Genomic DNA, 18,050 nt, shown 5'->3' on the forward strand with positions numbered 1-18,050 from the left:
GCTCGTGGCTCTACAACGAGATACTGAAGACAACGCCCCCTAGCGTAAATTGAGAGTTCGATACTGACCTGCATTAACTGTTACCTTATACCGTGCTGACCTAAGGTTCACCATGTCAAATTTCATGGCATTATCTTTAAAAATACAAATGTAATAACCAGTTAAAATTGATATAAACATTACCAAAAAAAGGGGTTGCGTTTCTTTTGAGAGCATCCCAGTATAACATCAGTCAAAAACATATATGGGTGGAAAACACGGAAAACCAGTGAAGACACCAGGTGTTGAACGTTTACAGAATCGTTGCAACAAAATGTTTCGTTATAAGTTGAGCAGCACTAACCCACTTCAGCATTTGAACACATATCTGTAAAACTAGCCTATTTCAAAAGGTTCTTAGCTCTGACCTGATACTGACAACTAGGTTGATACAGGTCCTCACAAATTATCTGTAACCTCGTTAATCCGGACACCAATGTTGAATAAGGGTTAATTACTACTTATAGATAAGCTCTAATTAACTGCTTAATACGGCCTGAAATAGATCAGTAATGTGCGTCAGTCAAGCCAGTCAGGGGTGTGATATTGACAAGTAATCGATTTAGGACGTGTCAATTAAATGTTTCGCTTATCCCTTTCGATCGAGTGTTAATTGACCAGCCCGTGAGATGTAGGGCCATGTCGACACATATCCCCAGATCCAGGGAGATAAATGGTCACTTTACCTGTGTGAACTACTCGAAAACATGATACACGCACATGTTCAAACCTAGTTCTAGTTACTTAGGGTCCATGAAACATAACGAAGATATATGTCCATGTGGACAAGTTACCATGACAAATGAAACAGAAGAAATGTATGTGTCAATATGGACAAGTTACCATGGCAAATGAAACAGACGAAATGTACGTGTCCATATGGACAAGTTACCATGGCAAATGAAACAGAAGAAATGTATGTGTCTATATAGACAAGTTACCATGACAAATGAAACAGAAGAAATATATACGTCCTTATGGACAAGTTACCATGGCAAATGGAACAGAAGAAATGTATACGTCCATATGGACAAGTTACCATGACAAATGAAACAGAAGAAATGTATGTGTCAATATGGACAAGTTACCATGGCAAATGAAACAGAAAAAATGTATGTGTCAATATGGACAAGTTACCATGACAAATGAAACAGAACAAATATATGTGTCAATATGGACAAGTTACCATGACAAATGAAACAGAACAAATATATATGTCCATATGGACAAGTTACCATGACAAATGAAACAGAAGAAATATATGTGTCCATATGGACAAGTTACCATGGCAAATGAAACAGAAGAAATGTATGTGTCCATATGGACAAGTTACCATGGCAAATGGAACAGAAGAAATATATGTGTCCATATAGAGAAGTTACCATGGCAAATAAACAAAAGCAAGGCAACCTCATATCTAAATTGGCTTGTATAAATGGAACAAAAAGGAAGCTGTATGTCCTTATGGACAACTTACCTCGAAAAGACAAAATTAAAATCAACACAATATATCCAAATATCAACAACGTTTTGGCAAATATGACAAGTCAAAGATATATGTCCATATGGTCAACTTACCTGGACACATCAAACAGTTCATCTATACTATGCAATTTTATTTTGTTTAAAGATGGGGCTACAGAAACAAAGACGAATGTTTGGCAATGGAAGTGATTGGAACAGCAAGAATGAAACTCCAGCACACATTGTGTGTGATAGCACGTGCAGGAGGTGGTATATTGTTGACCATTGTCACTCTCGTTTGGGAACAGACGCATATTGTATTCCTAGAACCAAACACTCAAAGACAATTTATTAAAGAATACTAGAAAACTGCAATAATTTCCAGGGTGAAAGATAAAGTCATCAAAAACATGTACCCCAATTTTTAATTAAAAAATATGTTTATTTATGTTTTAATCGCGCAAATAGTTTCAATAGGGCTCGTAAGTAGGTCACGGCACTTTGCGAGACCTTAGTACTTCCGGTGATAAACGAAGTTTCATACCTTTCCGAATGGTATCATGGTTGTCAGTAAAGAACCAATAATCCTTGTAGGAATAACAAATTTCTGATGTTACCATCCCCAAATTAGCCAACATGGCAACTGTCAAAAGCTGTGACAGCCAAGCATGGTTGTACACTTGGTCCGGACCAGTGAAGTCATATTTGTCCGTTGCGCAATTCGGAACCAGAACTGGTTCTTGAATATACGCTTGTCACAGGAAATCTGGTACCGGAAGCCAGCTGGGCCCCGTCTCGCATCTCGCAAGTTGGCGGGCGCAAAGGGAGCCAGTTTAGTGTCGGAAGGTGCGCATCACGAGACTTACAGGCCCTTTTCAACATCTTTCAAAACGGCAATGCACGTAAACACTGTGGCAAGATGGTGACCCAATTCCTCCAACAGCAAGCCATCTATGTCGTCCAATGGACAACACTAGGTGCTGATCTTTCCTCCATTGAACACGTCTGGGACGTCAATGTCAACATGTACTACTCCCAGTGATCTCGGTACTCACTGATAATAAGAAGACAACATGTATAGATGACAGCTGTGGACTCAGAATCAAGCCCCGAATAATTCGTGCATGTAGGCCAATGGAGGTGATCTTACACAAATTTAGTCGCAAAATGAAACTTTCGAAAGTGACACCAGACTTCTTCAGCGACCGAGTTCACCACCACTCCCTCAAACCAACCCTCAGAGCAATCAGATCTAATCGCCAACTCCAAGCAGATAAGATCCGATTAGTTCATTTTTATATCACATGGATCAGAAGATGTGTTTTGGTTGTGCCCTTAGTCAGTCTCACAGTTCCTGAACCATATTATTTTCCCTACAGCCTAGCCCTCCCTGCAATGCTAAAGCCCTAAATGAAGCAAGTCTAGATTTCCCCCAGGTTCTGAATCTCTGGCCTCCCTGGGGCTCCTTATCAATTTTAATGGGTTTATTTGTAACAATGAAAATGATATACATGTATATTCAGAGACTGAGCGTTAGTCTATATATCCCTCAAGTTTTGGTTTAGTACATACCAATTACATGAAATAAATAAATAAATTAATCGCGATGGACTAAAATGAACTGATTCAACTTCCGCTGCTGCAAAATGCACCAAATTGTTTATTCCAATTGAAATGTCCACAAAGCTCTCGACTCAAAGTGAAGGCGTTCTCCATTATGCACGAGTATTCGCACCAAACGTGAAACATTTAGTGTAAAACCGACCACTTACAAAGGACCATTAGTTCGTATCACCGAACGGGGAAAATGGATTTCATGTTAAACTTGATAAAGGAGTTCATTATAAAATACCATGCATGAAAAACTAGAGACAATAAGTTGATTACGTTTCTGCAGAGCAAGGAAAAAATAATATTTTGAGTCAACTATAACCACAGATGCAAATGTAATAAGATTTATGTTGTGAAGAACCATTCCGTATATGATTGAAGGGCAGGGTTTGAAAGATAAAAAAGCTTTTCGGAGCAGTACATCTTTTTCTGTCGTAAAATCATCCCTTTCTCTGTTCTTTGTCACAGTTGGGGAAAACAGTGCCTTTGGATAGCACTTAACACTCAATGGGCATTTGCAATCTTGGTAACGCCGTACCAATCTTTCTCGCGAGATCTCGAGGGAGTAAGGTCTCGTTATTGTCTTTGGCAGAAGGTTGGATTGTGAATTCACGTCAAATACGATCTCAGCGAAGGGTACAGAGGATAGGAATATAAATTGAACGTACTGCCGAAGGAAAGGAGGTTAATGTTCGATATTTCATCAATATCTTTCAAAAAGATTGAATTATGTAAAAATATTAACCACAAAGCCCTTTCACTTCAACCGTCGTCATATTGAACCGAGCGTAATGACATATTCTTAATATACGTCTTCTTTATAGGTTTTATTTGTTTGTGTGAAACATTGCCTCCACGCTGATTTTTTAAACTGGTATTCAATAACGTTAATGAAACTTGCACACGAAATAATGTTTTGAATAAGCTAGTTAAAGCCTTTGTCAAACTAATTTCGATAAATGAGTTTTTTCATAAGGAATGTCTCCTGGTACAGATGACGTTAAAGACACTTGGCGAAATAGGATCTTTCCCCAAATCGTAGAACGGTGAATAATGTTAACCGAATGCATAAAGTAATTTCAGTTAATAATAACAGTTAATAAATTTTGCAAATCAACCAAAGAAACGTTAGACGAATGACGTCCTGATTCACCTTGAAAGTAGCCTTGAATACGGACGAGTTCATTGTCCTGTGCGGTAATATAAATTATCGAACGTGCAAGGGTAAATGAAAGCGAAGAAAACCCTAAGAAATTGGCACTTAAGTCCATTGCTCGATTCCATAGTCCATCGTACTATGTCATTATCATGTGTTTACGAATAACTATTTAATGGTGATGCATGAAAGATAAGCATACCCTGACCCACCGATACAAACACTTACAACATATATTCATCATTATGTGATCTACTGTACCAAGCTCCTTTTCAAACAACACATTTAGTGATGCTCACGCACAATGATTATGTTATAAGAGGCCGGTCAGGTGGAACAACTATAAACGTTTTTCGAAGGACACACTTTGAATGACAGCTGGCCAGGACACAATTAAACTGACATCTCTTAATTTCACTTAATAATATATTCTGTATCTTGTTTTCGGCTTTGTGCATTCTACCAATGACAACATCAAGCACTGCATTTACTCACTCCGAAAGACATCCATTTAGTATTTTGCGTATGGTCCGACCCGGATACGATTCCCCACTAGGATACAAAGCGTGAAGCCTATAAATTTATGGCGTCCCCCCGCCGTGATATTGATGACATATTGCTAAAAACTCACTCACTCACTCACTCACTCACTCTTTTGGTCCATGTTTTTTAATAATTAACAATAGGTGTTATGATGACATGTTGCTAAAACCCACTCACTCACTCACTCACTCTTTTGGTCCATGTTTTTAATAATTAACGATAGGTGTTATGATGACATATTGCTAAAACTCACTCACTCACTTTTTTGGTCCATGTTTTTTAATAATTAACAGGTGTTACAGTCAACATCAGAGAATCCCCTGTGATTATCTACACATTCAACAGACTGGTATGGGTATGCCCTTGCTTGGTACGAGTCCTGGAAGTTATATCATGTGCGTTAAGTCCACGTTCTGCATCACGTTCCAGTAAGTATAAAAGCTGGCTGTGGTTCTTAAACACTAGGCTACCCCACCGCCCTCTTGGTTAGAAGGGGCGCTGGGGTAGCCTAGTGGTTAAAGCGTTCGCTCGTCACGCCGAAGACCCGGGTTCGATTCCCCACATGGGTACAATGTGTGAAGCCCATTTCTGGTGTCCCCCGCCGTGATATTGCTGGAATATTGCTAAAAGCGGCGTAAAACCATACTCACTCACTCTTGGTTAGAAAGACTGCCTGCTTCATTCACTTTCTCCGTTGATGTATATATCGGTCGAATCCCTTGATCTGTTAGCAGAATTTGAAGACAACATCGTTGTCTCACCAGGACAAGTATTTCATTGACATTTGAAGGGTGAATGTTCTTCAAAGTTTGTCAAACCAACACAAACGTTTAGTTTAGTACCTAGTTATTATATGGTGGATGTCAGTCTCATAATAGCCAAGTTGGTAATGCGCTGGCTTGTTCTATTCCTCAAAAGAATATATATTTGAAGAACATTCTTGGAGTCAACAGCTAGATTTATCCAGTAAAGGGCATTAAACTCACTGACAATCTATCCATCCATCCTTCTTTCCTTCATTTATTTATTCATTCATTTATTCATTTTTATGGTGCGTTTGAATTTTATATACTTGTGTTCAATGTGCTTAGGCGATTTGTCCTTTAAAGGTGGAGCAGACCATTTGTCACTTTGTTCCAAGTCTACAGGCGCTGTATTATATTTTTACAGTATTTCATTGGCAAATTTAATAAAACAACAATCTCAGCCTCGGCAATTCTATGCTATCGTCCCTTCATTCTAAACGGAGTCTTTCATTATGTGACACACTGGGTTGCTCCGATTGATGCTATGATTACAGGGCAAGGCACAACTGAAAAAACAAAGCTATTTGTCTGTCACTAATGCTAAGTTATTTCCTATCCAGCTGCGTCGCCCGGCCATTTAGCTTTTAAAATAGTATAATTAGGACACCATCCTTACTTCTAGCCCTTGATTATCCATCTTGTTTCAATCTTCTCACTTATTGTTTAAAATTACACCTGTTCAGATGTACAGGAGGCCATTGCTGTCTGTTCTAGATCTGTCACTCTATACCGTGTGAGTGCTTGTAGCTGTGACGATATTTAGTTACGAAAATAGAAATGGTATAAAGAATGTTAAGAGATTTATGATGGACAAGGGCGTCGTTATTTGTTTTGCGTAGTTACCTCCCTTTGGCCTGCCGGGAACCTATGATCGTGGGTTTGAACCCCGATTTGTAATATCATGTTCGTGCTCGTGGGCTTCACCGGGTGGTAAAAGTCTGACCTGCATCACCTTGGTCTTTCTTCAAACAACGAACCCGTGAAGATCAGGGTAAGAATTGATCTTCAGTAACCCATGCTTGTCGTAAGAGGCGACAAACGGGGATCGGGTGGTCAGGGTCGCTGACTTGGCTGACATATGTCATCGTGTCCCAGTTGCGTGGAGCGTTACTCATGGGTTGATCACTGGATTGTCTGGTCCAGACTCGATTATTTGCAGCTTGCCGTCAGAAGCTGGAATATTGGCGAGTGCGGCGTTAAACAATAACCAACCAACCAATCCTCAGTCAACGAGGTTACATGCTGTGACGTAACTGAAATATTGTTCAAAGCGGCGTAAAACCCCGAACTCACTCACTCACTCACACGTTCACACTCATATGTTCTATGGTAAAATGTTTTTAACTCAGAAGATACCTTCTTGTAATGATTCTCGAACTGTGTGTTTTGTCAGAGTAGGGGATAATGTCGGAATACCGTTAAGGAGGTTCTCGCGATCTCGCCATTTAGAAACGAGATAAATATACCGAGAATGTCCCTTACAGTACGCGTGTTCCATAGACAATAAAGATCTCATTTTAGTCTTATGTTATAACTCATGGATGAAGTTACCTGGCCCCGATTTCTCGAAACAAACTTAAGTCTGAGTTTTGACTTAAGTTCGAGTTTTTACTCAAATTTGAGAAAACACAGGAAATGCATTTAACAGAATGAACTGAAATCGGTATTAAACTCGAACTATAGAAGATAATTTGAGTTTGGTGGATAGATTACTTAAGTTGTTTGGGCTTTTATATTTTAAAAATGCAGTAAAGTTCAAAATTCAGCTGTTCCAAATTGTGAACTCAGTTTGAGATTTGAGTAAAAACTTAAGTTTGTTTCGAGAAATTGGGGCCTGGTGTGGAGTTATCTTCCAACAGCGGAGATCACGGAAGTCGACGGATGGTGTCTAATGTTTTATTAACAAGGCGAGGTTTGTTTCACGGATGAACATATCACAAATCTTCTGCCGACTAAACAAACCCAAATATAAATACCCGCGACGTAACAACCAAGTGACGACTTTATTCAAAGCAAGGTCTTTTAAAATTTAAACAGCCAGTTCGATAAAGCGCGGCAGCCAAAAAAAGAAAGAGACCTCTTAAGTCAAATACTCAAGAGGCAACTTTCTTTCTAAAAACTGTGTGTTCCAGAGTTTTAAAATGGTTCTGAAAACACCAGCTTTTATAAATCAGGTTTTGAAGCTCCGTGCTGAGCATTTTTTTTGGACAACAGCAGCTTAAAATCACCCCACTGCGTAAAAATTAACAATCTTTCCATTCTCAGCCAATTTGGGGCTGTTATCCCCCCGGAAGGGGCAGTGATTGTGTTTGCGGTGCGGTGCTCAGTTGCTGCTGCTGGTGAGAGAAAATGAAATGGAAAAAGTTCCGTGGCAATTATCTGGGCTTGGAAATACATTGGACCCAAACGAATAGCTCCGGGTAAATGAGCACATTGTCCTTTTTCGTACTGTGTTTCATTATTCGTTGTAGCTATGTCACCGTAGTGATCGTTGTTGATTTCGATGCCAACGTTGTCTTGCGTCCCTGTTGAGACGCACTGTGAATAGTCATTATATATAGAGTCTGGGATCGAAACCAGTTGTCATCATCATCGCTACCTGGTTGAATGTTTACGCATACGCACACAAACACGCGCACGCACTCATACACAAACGCACTCGTACATATATTCTCTCTCACGCATACACACATTCTCACACATACACACTCAAGCACACACGCACCGACATGTACACACTCTCACGCACACTGATCAGACACGTACGCACGCACGCACACACAATCTCACAAGCACACTCACGAGCACACACGCACGCACACACACACTCTCTCACAAACACACACGCACGCACGCACACATTCTCACAAGCACGTACGCACACACACACGCTCGCACACGCACGCACGCATATACCCACCAGCACACATATACACACCAGCACACATATACACACAAGCACACATATACACACAAGCACATATATATTATACATACAATATCTATATAAGTAAATTGTTGATGTCAGCGTCCAAAATATTTACCGAACTTCCGACTTGAAACGTGTCTGCTCTGAGGCAAAACTGGTAAGAAACCGTCCCTACTAATCAATTGGCATCTTTCCAGCTAAAATATTCGTCACTAATGAACCAAACATTACGAATTATGTCATAATAGTTTAGCCATGTCCCTGCTGGTGGCGACATACTTCGCCATGCCCAGGTGTCGTTGTATTCCTAACCATATTAAGACAGTTTCAGCTGACTGAAGGCACCTGTTGTATTCGTTCCATATCATCACTGTGAGTACACGATACATCACGCGCTCTTTTCACAGCGTGAACAAATATTTGACCTAAAAACCGCCTGATCGATAGGTTCCTTCACCGTCCAACGTCACTGGACTGATTGGACAAGAAGCAAAGGCAACGCCGAGTTTGTGGATCGATATATCGATCGGAGCCTCACACAAGCTGTCCCTAACCCATTCATGTGCATAGCGCCACACTCTCCATCTTACTAAATGGGGAATCAATGGTTGCGGTTTCAACGCCATCTAGCGGTTGTCAGCGGCAACCAGATGCAATACAGCCACGTGACACAACATACGGGCTCTCCATTTCTGTGTCAAGAATGATGTCATTATGCGGTAATGCATTAACATATTGGCATGATTAAACATTTCAGATTTTAGAAAGCGTGGGTCGGCGATTTGACCCAATATCGCGGCACAGGTCTATTTTTGATAAGTTAGTTCTTTTTATGGCGGTATTTTTTATATTTTTTATCAATGGGGAACAAAGGAGAACTTGGATAGCATGACGTCATTTAATCTGGTCACCGATGTCATTTTCGATTTTTTCCCTTGATGTTCTCCCCACGAACATTACCAACACTCGTGTATTATCGATCGAATTTTTTTGTTGACACTCTCTCCAATAAATCGCGGATTTCTAAATTTTCTTCACATAAAACCTTGACCTAGGAATCATTCGATTGAATGAGAAAATCGCGAGAGCCATATTGAGCCACGGGGAGATTTATTTCTCAGTCGGAGCAACGAAGGGCCCCTCTGCTCAATATCTCACATTATAACGCCATTTCGTCCATTGTGATTTACCTGATTGGACGTTACTGTTCTCGTAGCTTATACACGCTGTCTGTATTAATCATTTATTTCCTTGTAATAACAAAAGTAATGACAAGTCTTCTGTAATGATGTAGAGGTGCTAAACAATAAAACATTAAAGAGCTGATGTTTTTTTCAGAGCCATTGTCGAGGTGGGTAGCTTCGTGGTTAAGGTGTTCGCCACGTCCCGCTTTATGACCGTGTTCTATTTCCAACATGGTTTGATAGTATGATGGATGTTAACGTTTCTTATGCTGTCATGTTGCGGAAATTTTATGCACAAATGATTAAATAAATTATTAGCTTCTTCTATCTTCTTCTATTGAGAAAGGTGGAGTAGCCTAGTGGTTAAAGCGATCGCTCGTCACTCCGAAAACCTTGGTGCCTTCCCACATATGTATAATTTATAAAGCCCTTCTCTGGTGTCCCCCGCCAAGATGTTGCTGGAATATTGCTAAAAGCGGCGTAAAACTAAAATTCACTTACTCTCGTTTTTGTAAACCGTCATCCTTAAATGTTATTTGTCAATAACCGTTTTCTATCTATAATACTTAAATTTCACAAGACCAATTCTAACCCTATTCCTAATAATAAAAGCATAATAATCATGACAATCATTGTAGTAAAGACGCACGCTGGACTGACATAAAAATAGGACTATAATCCATCAGTCTGCAATGAGGTATCATTTTTTTTAAAATCACATGATTTTTATTCTGACACATTTAAGTGCGTATAGTTGAAATCAAAACTGCTTTCAGCCGTTTGACTCAATATAGTTCTCAGGAACAGTGGGAAGCAGCAGCGGAAACATATGTGACTGTGACCTATGTATAATCTGGCCAGGTCACACATTGTGACCAACTAATCCCCATTTGTCCACTAAGGGATTTAACCTGCTCCGGAATCCCAACGGGTGGCATCAGAAGTTGAAGGGCACAGATGCGGAGTCACTGTATCTCTTTAAATGCCCATCAGCTTGTCCTCTGGTGATGCTTGTTTCAGAATCCATCATACATTGCAGTCTCTCAAAGCCACAGTGTCAAGCGAAAGGAGAGGAAGTGAAATCCGCTTCTTATCTGAAGGGGAATAGCGTTTCTTTGCATTCAGTGCCCATCATTCAACTTTTCAATATCCCTAAAAGGTTGTGCGAGAGATTACAGGTGCACCAAAATAACCCGAGGAAGTAATTCAAGTCCTGACAGAATGGGGGACGAGACACGTGCGATTTCACGTTGTTGATTCGCTTTCACCGGTGAGCCCGTCACACGTCAACAACAACAATGTTGCTGTTGATGGTAATGATGATGATGCTAGTAATAATACGGTGATGATGATGATGATGGTGATTGTTTTGATGATGATGATGACAGACACACCGAGCCGACCAGAGATTGCCTTAGATATGGCCTTCAGTAACCCATGCTTGTCGTAAGAGGCGACTAACGGGATCGGGTGGTCAGGCTCGCTGACTTGGTTGACACATGTCATCGTATCCCAGTAGAACGATGGTCATGCTGTCCAGAGTCGATTATTTACAGAGCGCCGTTATATAGCTGGAGAATTGCTGAGTGCGGCGTAAAACAACAACGAAACATAACCAAATCTTAATGCCGAGCACAAGGCAGAAAAGCAGTAAGTACCATATTTTAACGTCCTGACCATACCTGGGATCCCACCACCGACCCTCGACTATCTGACCAGACCATGAAACTCAAAACCACAACAAATTCCATCAATTTCGAATCATCATCATCTTCATCAATAATGAAGTGCCTTTTCATCCGAATATTTTCTTTGAAATGACTCCCTTGAAGTTATAGTATCCCAGTAACGATACAATTGGCGCCTTCCTAGCAGAATGAAAGACCTGTTTTATGTAAATGTCCCAGTGGAGTAGTGGGCCTTGTTCTTTGACACGCTTAGAAAGGCCTACACTTGTCTTCCTTCATCTGCTTGTATTATCCGTGATGGATTTCTGTACGTGACAGGCGGTGATTCCAAGGTTCTCTATCTCCTGGGATAAAAGGGCATCAAACGGGCGTCCTCTTGTTCGTAGAATTAGATTCTGTATTAAACTTCCCGTTCCTGTCACGGTTTTTTTACCGGCTATAAGTAGCTGTCAAAGATAAAATGTCAAAGCGATGCTTGTGAAATATTTACAAAGGTCAGCTCTGTTTGGTTGATATATAAATCCTTCAGTTTTATCTAGTTTCGTGAAACGCTTTGGTGTTATGCGTGAAGACATCGTAGTGGACGGTATGGTCGCCCGTAAAGGTTATTGTGCAGTGTGAGACACAAATGAACTACTCAAAAGAAAGTAAGGTTATTTTTATATAGCAGCAGATGCGTTTCAGCTGTTGCACCAAGGATTCAGGGCCATCTTAAGTGCAGTGGCGGTTGGGTAGCCCAGTGGTTAAAGCATTCGCTAGTCACCCCCAAAATCTGGGTTCGATTCCTCACATCGTTACAATGTCACAAAGCCAATATCTGGTGCCCCTTGCCATGAAAACCGTATGACCATTCTCATTCAGCCAAATGTATGTGCAGCAATGTAGGAGCTCTTTAACAGCTGATTATGATGGGCAACCATCTTTTTCATATATACACCGTGTACTTCACGTGTTTGCATGTGTGTTGTTTGTACGGCGCTGATAGTTCTGTCAACGGAAATGGCACAGTTAGGACAGGCGGCAGGGACATGTTGGCAGCGGTGGTGCTCTAGTTCCGGGAGACGCATGACGAGTTTGAGGAATTCCCACTGTCCGTCGTTCATCCATGTCGGATTCATCATTATATGCATGATTAAAGATAATCTTGATCGTTAACATAAAATAAGGTTAAGGATAACATTTTAGAGACCAAGATAGACAGCACAATGTTTGTGTTTGGCTATGTGTCCTCTCTCTCTCTGTGTCTCTCTCTCTCTCTCTCTCTCTCTCTCTCTCTCTCTCTCTCTCTCTCTCTCTCTCTCTCCTCTCTCTCTCTCTCTCTCTCTCTCTCTCTCTCTCTCTCTCTCTCTCTCTCTCTCTCTCTCTCTCTCTCTCTCTCTCTCTCTCTCTCTCTCTCTCTCTCTCTCTCTCTCCCTCTCTCTCTCTCTCTCTCTCTCTCTCTCTCTCTCTCCCTCTCTCTCTCTCTCTCTCTCTCTCTGTCTCTCTCTCTCTCTCTCTCTCTCTCTCTCTCTCTCTCTCTCTCTCTCTCTCTCTCTCTCTCTCTCTCTCTCTCTCTCTCTCTCTCTCCTCTCTCTCTCTCTCTCTCTCTCCTCTCTCTCTCTCCTCTCTCTCTCTCTCTCTCCCTCTCTCTCTCTCTCTCTCTCCCTCTCTCTCTCTCCTCTCTCTTCTCTCTCTCTCTCTCTCTCCCTCTCTCTCTCTCTCTCTCCTCTCTCTCTCTTCCCCCTCTTTCTCTCTCCTCCCTCTCTCTCTCTCTTTCTCCTCTCCCTCTCTCTCTCTCTCCTCTCTCTCTCTCTCTCTCTCTCTCTCTCTCTCTCTCTCTCTCTCTCTCTCTCTCTCTCTCTCTCTCTCGGTTTTAAAATGACTACCGTTCTGTAGGATGGAGCAGAATATAATTTATATTTGGTACACTGGTGGTGAGTCGAGTCTTGAGTAACGTCACACGATACATAAACGTGACGTGTATATATATATACATAGCTATTACCGTTATGTGTCGCCTATGATGACACTCAGCTTTCATTGTACACCTGAAGAGCCGTTGAACGGCGAAAGATGTTGTGCAGATATAAAGAAGATTTGACAATAAGAAATATCTGGACTCATATTTTATATATTTTTGCTTATACACCTGCAGATATAAAGCACAAAATGTCCAAAATTTACACAGTAATAAAATCACATAGATAAATGGAACTCATATTTTAACATGTTTACTCTTCAGGGAGATTACACCTTCTAGAAACAAGCTCACTTGTTTTAATATATTTGATATATAGCGTTCTTTTTAAAATTCGTTTTACTTTGTCCGAATTTTGATTAAATATATATACACACACGTCAGCATAATTGCATGCTTTACAATCCTTGAGTATGCTAACATGTTGGCTTAAGCAGAGGGAACGGAACCAGTAGAACAGCGACCACAACTTCAATAACGTCTTCAGCTACTACTGTAACTGTACCCATCTCAACTACAACAACGGCAGCAAGTACCACAACTGCTCCATCATTAAGCCCTCCTGCTATTGCATCTGCGGCCACTACACCAGTGTACAATATTGATTCCCATTGCTGGCTCATGTGTATAGAAGTATCGTACACAAGATTCCGAGTTTAATTGCCCGGAAAGATGCCGAACACCCTCGTTAGAAAACAAGGACTCCTCCATCGACAATGCTGCAGTAGCACCAGTTTATTCTACACGAGTGGGTGAGTGAGTTTAATGGCGCATTGAATCGTATTTCAGTCATAGCACCTGTGTCAATTTATGTGGCAGGAAAGATATTTCCAATGGTTATGTACCATGATTATGGTACAGTCAAACCATGCACCCAGTTACTTCACATCGGCAATTCGAACACAGGCTTGTGTCAAGGGACGCAACTCTAACCGAAAGTAGTGTCTGTTTGACTAACAGTGGTTATGAACAATCAGAGTGATTGGCCCTATAAAAATGTAGTATTTTGTTCACAATTTCGGACTTTTCGTTTACTATGGGAAATTAAAGTCCTTGAAGTTTTTTGGTCAGTTCAAGAGCACAAAATATACCCTGTCGTCATGGCATTATATGTTTTGCCGATCTCTTAATCCTGCAACTCAGCACTAAGGTGACTCCCATGCCTTAATTTAGAGTGAGTGAGTGAGTTTAGCTTTACACCGCTTTTAGCAATATTCCAGCAATATCACGGAGGGGGACATCAGAAATGAGCTTCACACATTGTACCCATGGGGAATCGAACCTGGATCTTCGACGTGACGAGCGAACGCTTTAACCACTAGGCTATCCCACCGCCCCTCCTGAACGTTGACTTACAGACAGAGGTTGTTTGGTAAAACGGTTCCCAGGCCCTTTACATCAACGTCGCCATGAAATACTTGTTAATATTGAAAATAGATGCTCATGTCATCCGTAGCTCACCTGGCACCATGTCAACAAACACAATCCCCGTTTGTTTTCCATTTGTTGTAAATATGAAACAGATAAAGTCCGTGCAAGCTTGATCTACCCTTTGTGTGACTATACTTTCCGTACATCTCAGAGGGGTGGTACATAAAACCTTATTGGTGAGGGCTTGGTACATAACAGCTTATCCTGTATCGAAAGAATGTTTAAATAATGCTGACGCTGATAAGAGAGGACGTTTTGTTACAGACGTAAGAAAATTGTTGACAGAAAATCCTAGCAAGGTATACAATGAAACTTAGATGACATGTATAGTTCGAGTAAGATGGGTTAAACTTTGAACCGTGTTCCAGTTATATCACGGGGTGTCTGCTTAATGTGGGAGGAAACCCCGAAGTAATTGAGGACTCAGGGGTTTCCAACTCTCGCTATATCAACGAACGTGAACATGGCGTAGACAAACCAGGAAACATAATCGAACTGGGATTCTAACGCACCATCATAGGCCTCTGGCGTGCCCAGTGGACGCAACTCTGCTCTCCAGAGGGGCGGTGGGGAGCATTGTGGTTAAAGCGTTCGCTCGTCACACCGAGGACCCGGGTTCGATTCCTACATGGGCACAATGTTTGAAGTCCATTTCTGGTGTCCCTCGCCGTGATATTGCTGGAATATTTCTAAAAGCGTGAAACCCAAACACACTCACTCACTGACACTGCTCTCCAGAACACTCATTATTTTTAATCGTTAGTATTATTACGAACTATTTTTATTTATTATTCATTGCAAATACAATGAAACCTAAGGACTCTTGTTTAACACAATATGTCATTTCCGTAATATACTTTCTGTAATAAATATCAACACAAATGTATGGAACTACGGATAATTCGTTCACGTTCGAATAATTCCAACACTGCAAACTAACGAAGTTCGCCGTGAAAGAACAAATACCAGTAGGCCCACAGCCTTGTGACAGAAATGGCAGATCTCATGTTGCACATAATAAAGGATATCTAGGAATGCACTGCATGCAATAATTGCGTACGTCAGCACTCCGTGAGACAGCAATCGACAAGGTGAAATTGACAACAGTTAAGCAAGAAAACACTGGCATTATCCGCTCATGCAGCTGAGCTCACGAAAACCAGTGGTCCATCAACCTACCATTACCGTCTTTATGACTACAGGGCTATCATGACGCGTGATACACACCGTAATACTCGGCTGGAAACTCCTTAAACTTAATACACAATGCACACCATTGATTAGGGTGGAAACCCCGAAGTAATATCGACGAGTACGCTATGAGCCGCTGCGCTATGAGCTGAAATTGAGTTCATATTAACGAGAAATGAGTAACTATCGTTACCCTGCGTGCAATAGTTTTTATTACTATCGATTGATTTGTAGAGACGCTACACTGGCAGGTTTTATGGACCATCATGGACTTCTATGGACATACAGCTTCACTAACTCACATCGCCATGGATCCTATTCAAGAAGCTGCAGATAGGGGTTGTCAATAGCGGAATGACCTAATTCGTTTATTTGAGCAATGTGGACATTCATGGTTGATTAAGTTTACTCAGCATGATTTGTAAACTGAGGTCATCGTTTGAATAATGTCTACAGAAGAGTAACACATCTGGTGTATACATAAAGACCCGTATGATGTATACACAACAGAGTCACGCTGTTTAAACGATTTTATCACCATACGGTAACTATGCTCTGATACAATAAACCCGCGTAGCTGAAAATTATTATCAAATATTATTGAATACATTTCATCCAGGTATTCGTTCTAATGCTGAAAATATTTAAATCAACATTTTTAATATAAAAACATGTTTCACAGTCACACGATAAAACTTTTATGAGCGGTATTATTCTCTCTGAATAATATAATTTCAGTACAATGTGTTTGGAATAATTCGCTTGACATCTTTGTACAAACGGTGGATATAATTGTGCACATAAAAGAAAATTAATTATGCCAGAATCAATATTTCTTTTTTGATATGTAGTGTTACATATATGTTGCGTGTAGTGAACTGAACATATCTGTATGCATGAATAGGTACATAACGTAATCAAATTTGCCATCTGTTACATGCATATTATCCTATCTTTTAATGCATATTACGTACTAAATATCACCTTGCAGGATATACATTGTACATTGATATACAACTCAGGCTCCAGACACGTGATTCATCGATATATCGATTTATTTTCATAAGCCGGGTTCTGACTGATTTTTTTTATTGTGGTTTGTTTAAGAAAGAAGTTGGAAATTTGATATCAAGACATTGCCACATAACACAAAGGGTTCTTAGCGCTGTGACTGTAGCAGGTTCAATTTATTGCTACCCCCGCAGCTTAGGATGGCAATGATATCATAGAGGTAGCTTTGAAGTGGTGTAGTCGTGGTAAAGGTATAAATTAGACGTAGCATATGAATTAAATAGCCATGCATGGACTAAGCAAGCATAAGCATAGCATAGGCATTACACTGACGTAGCATAGATGAAGCAAAGATGAAGCTTAGACATAACATAAACATAACATAGACATATCATAGACATATCATAGACATAACATAGAGATATCATAGACATAGCATAGATATAACATAGACATAAAAGAGACATAACATAGACATATCATAGACTTAACATAGGCATATCATAGACATAACATAGACATAACATAGACATAACATAGACATAACATAGACACAATATAGACATAACATAGACATATCATAGACATAACATGGACATATCACATAGACATAACATAGACATAACATAGACATAACATAGACATATAGACGTAGCACAGGCATTATATAGCCATGTACCGACTTAGCAAGCATAAGCATAGCATAGGCATAACACTGACGTAGCACAGACAAAGCATGGACACAACATGGACGTAGTGTTGAAGGAGCATATGCATCACAAACATGTAGCATAGACATAGAATAGACGAAGCATAGACTTAGTATAGATATACCATACATGTAGCATAGACGTAACATATACGTAGCAGAGACGTACCATAAATATAACATTGACGTAGCATAGATGTAGTGTAGACGAAGCATAGACGTACCGTAGATATAACATAGACGTAGTGTAGACCAAGCATAGACGTAGTGTAGACGATTCATAGACGTAGTGTAGACGAAGCATAGACGTACCATAGATATAACATAGACG

At 40.4% G+C, this 18,050-nt stretch overlaps 1 long non-coding RNA gene across 1 annotated transcript; it reads left to right on the forward strand.

The window, feature by feature from the left end:
- Positions 1–1,291: 1,291 nt before the first annotated feature.
- LOC124261178 lies at positions 1,292–13,503 on the forward strand. The gene is made up of 3 exons (XR_006894272.1): positions 1,292–1,304; positions 1,593–1,598; positions 13,434–13,503. It is a non-coding gene; the product is annotated as an uncharacterized LOC124261178 (long non-coding RNA).
- The last annotated feature ends 4,547 nt before the right edge of the window (positions 13,504–18,050 follow it).

The sequence above is a fragment of the Haliotis rubra genome, unplaced genomic scaffold (assembly GCF_003918875.1).
Source record: "Haliotis rubra isolate DU_JTF1 unplaced genomic scaffold, ASM391887v1 Scf79, whole genome shotgun sequence".
NCBI classification, from domain to species: Eukaryota; Metazoa; Mollusca; class Gastropoda; order Lepetellida; family Haliotidae; genus Haliotis; species Haliotis rubra.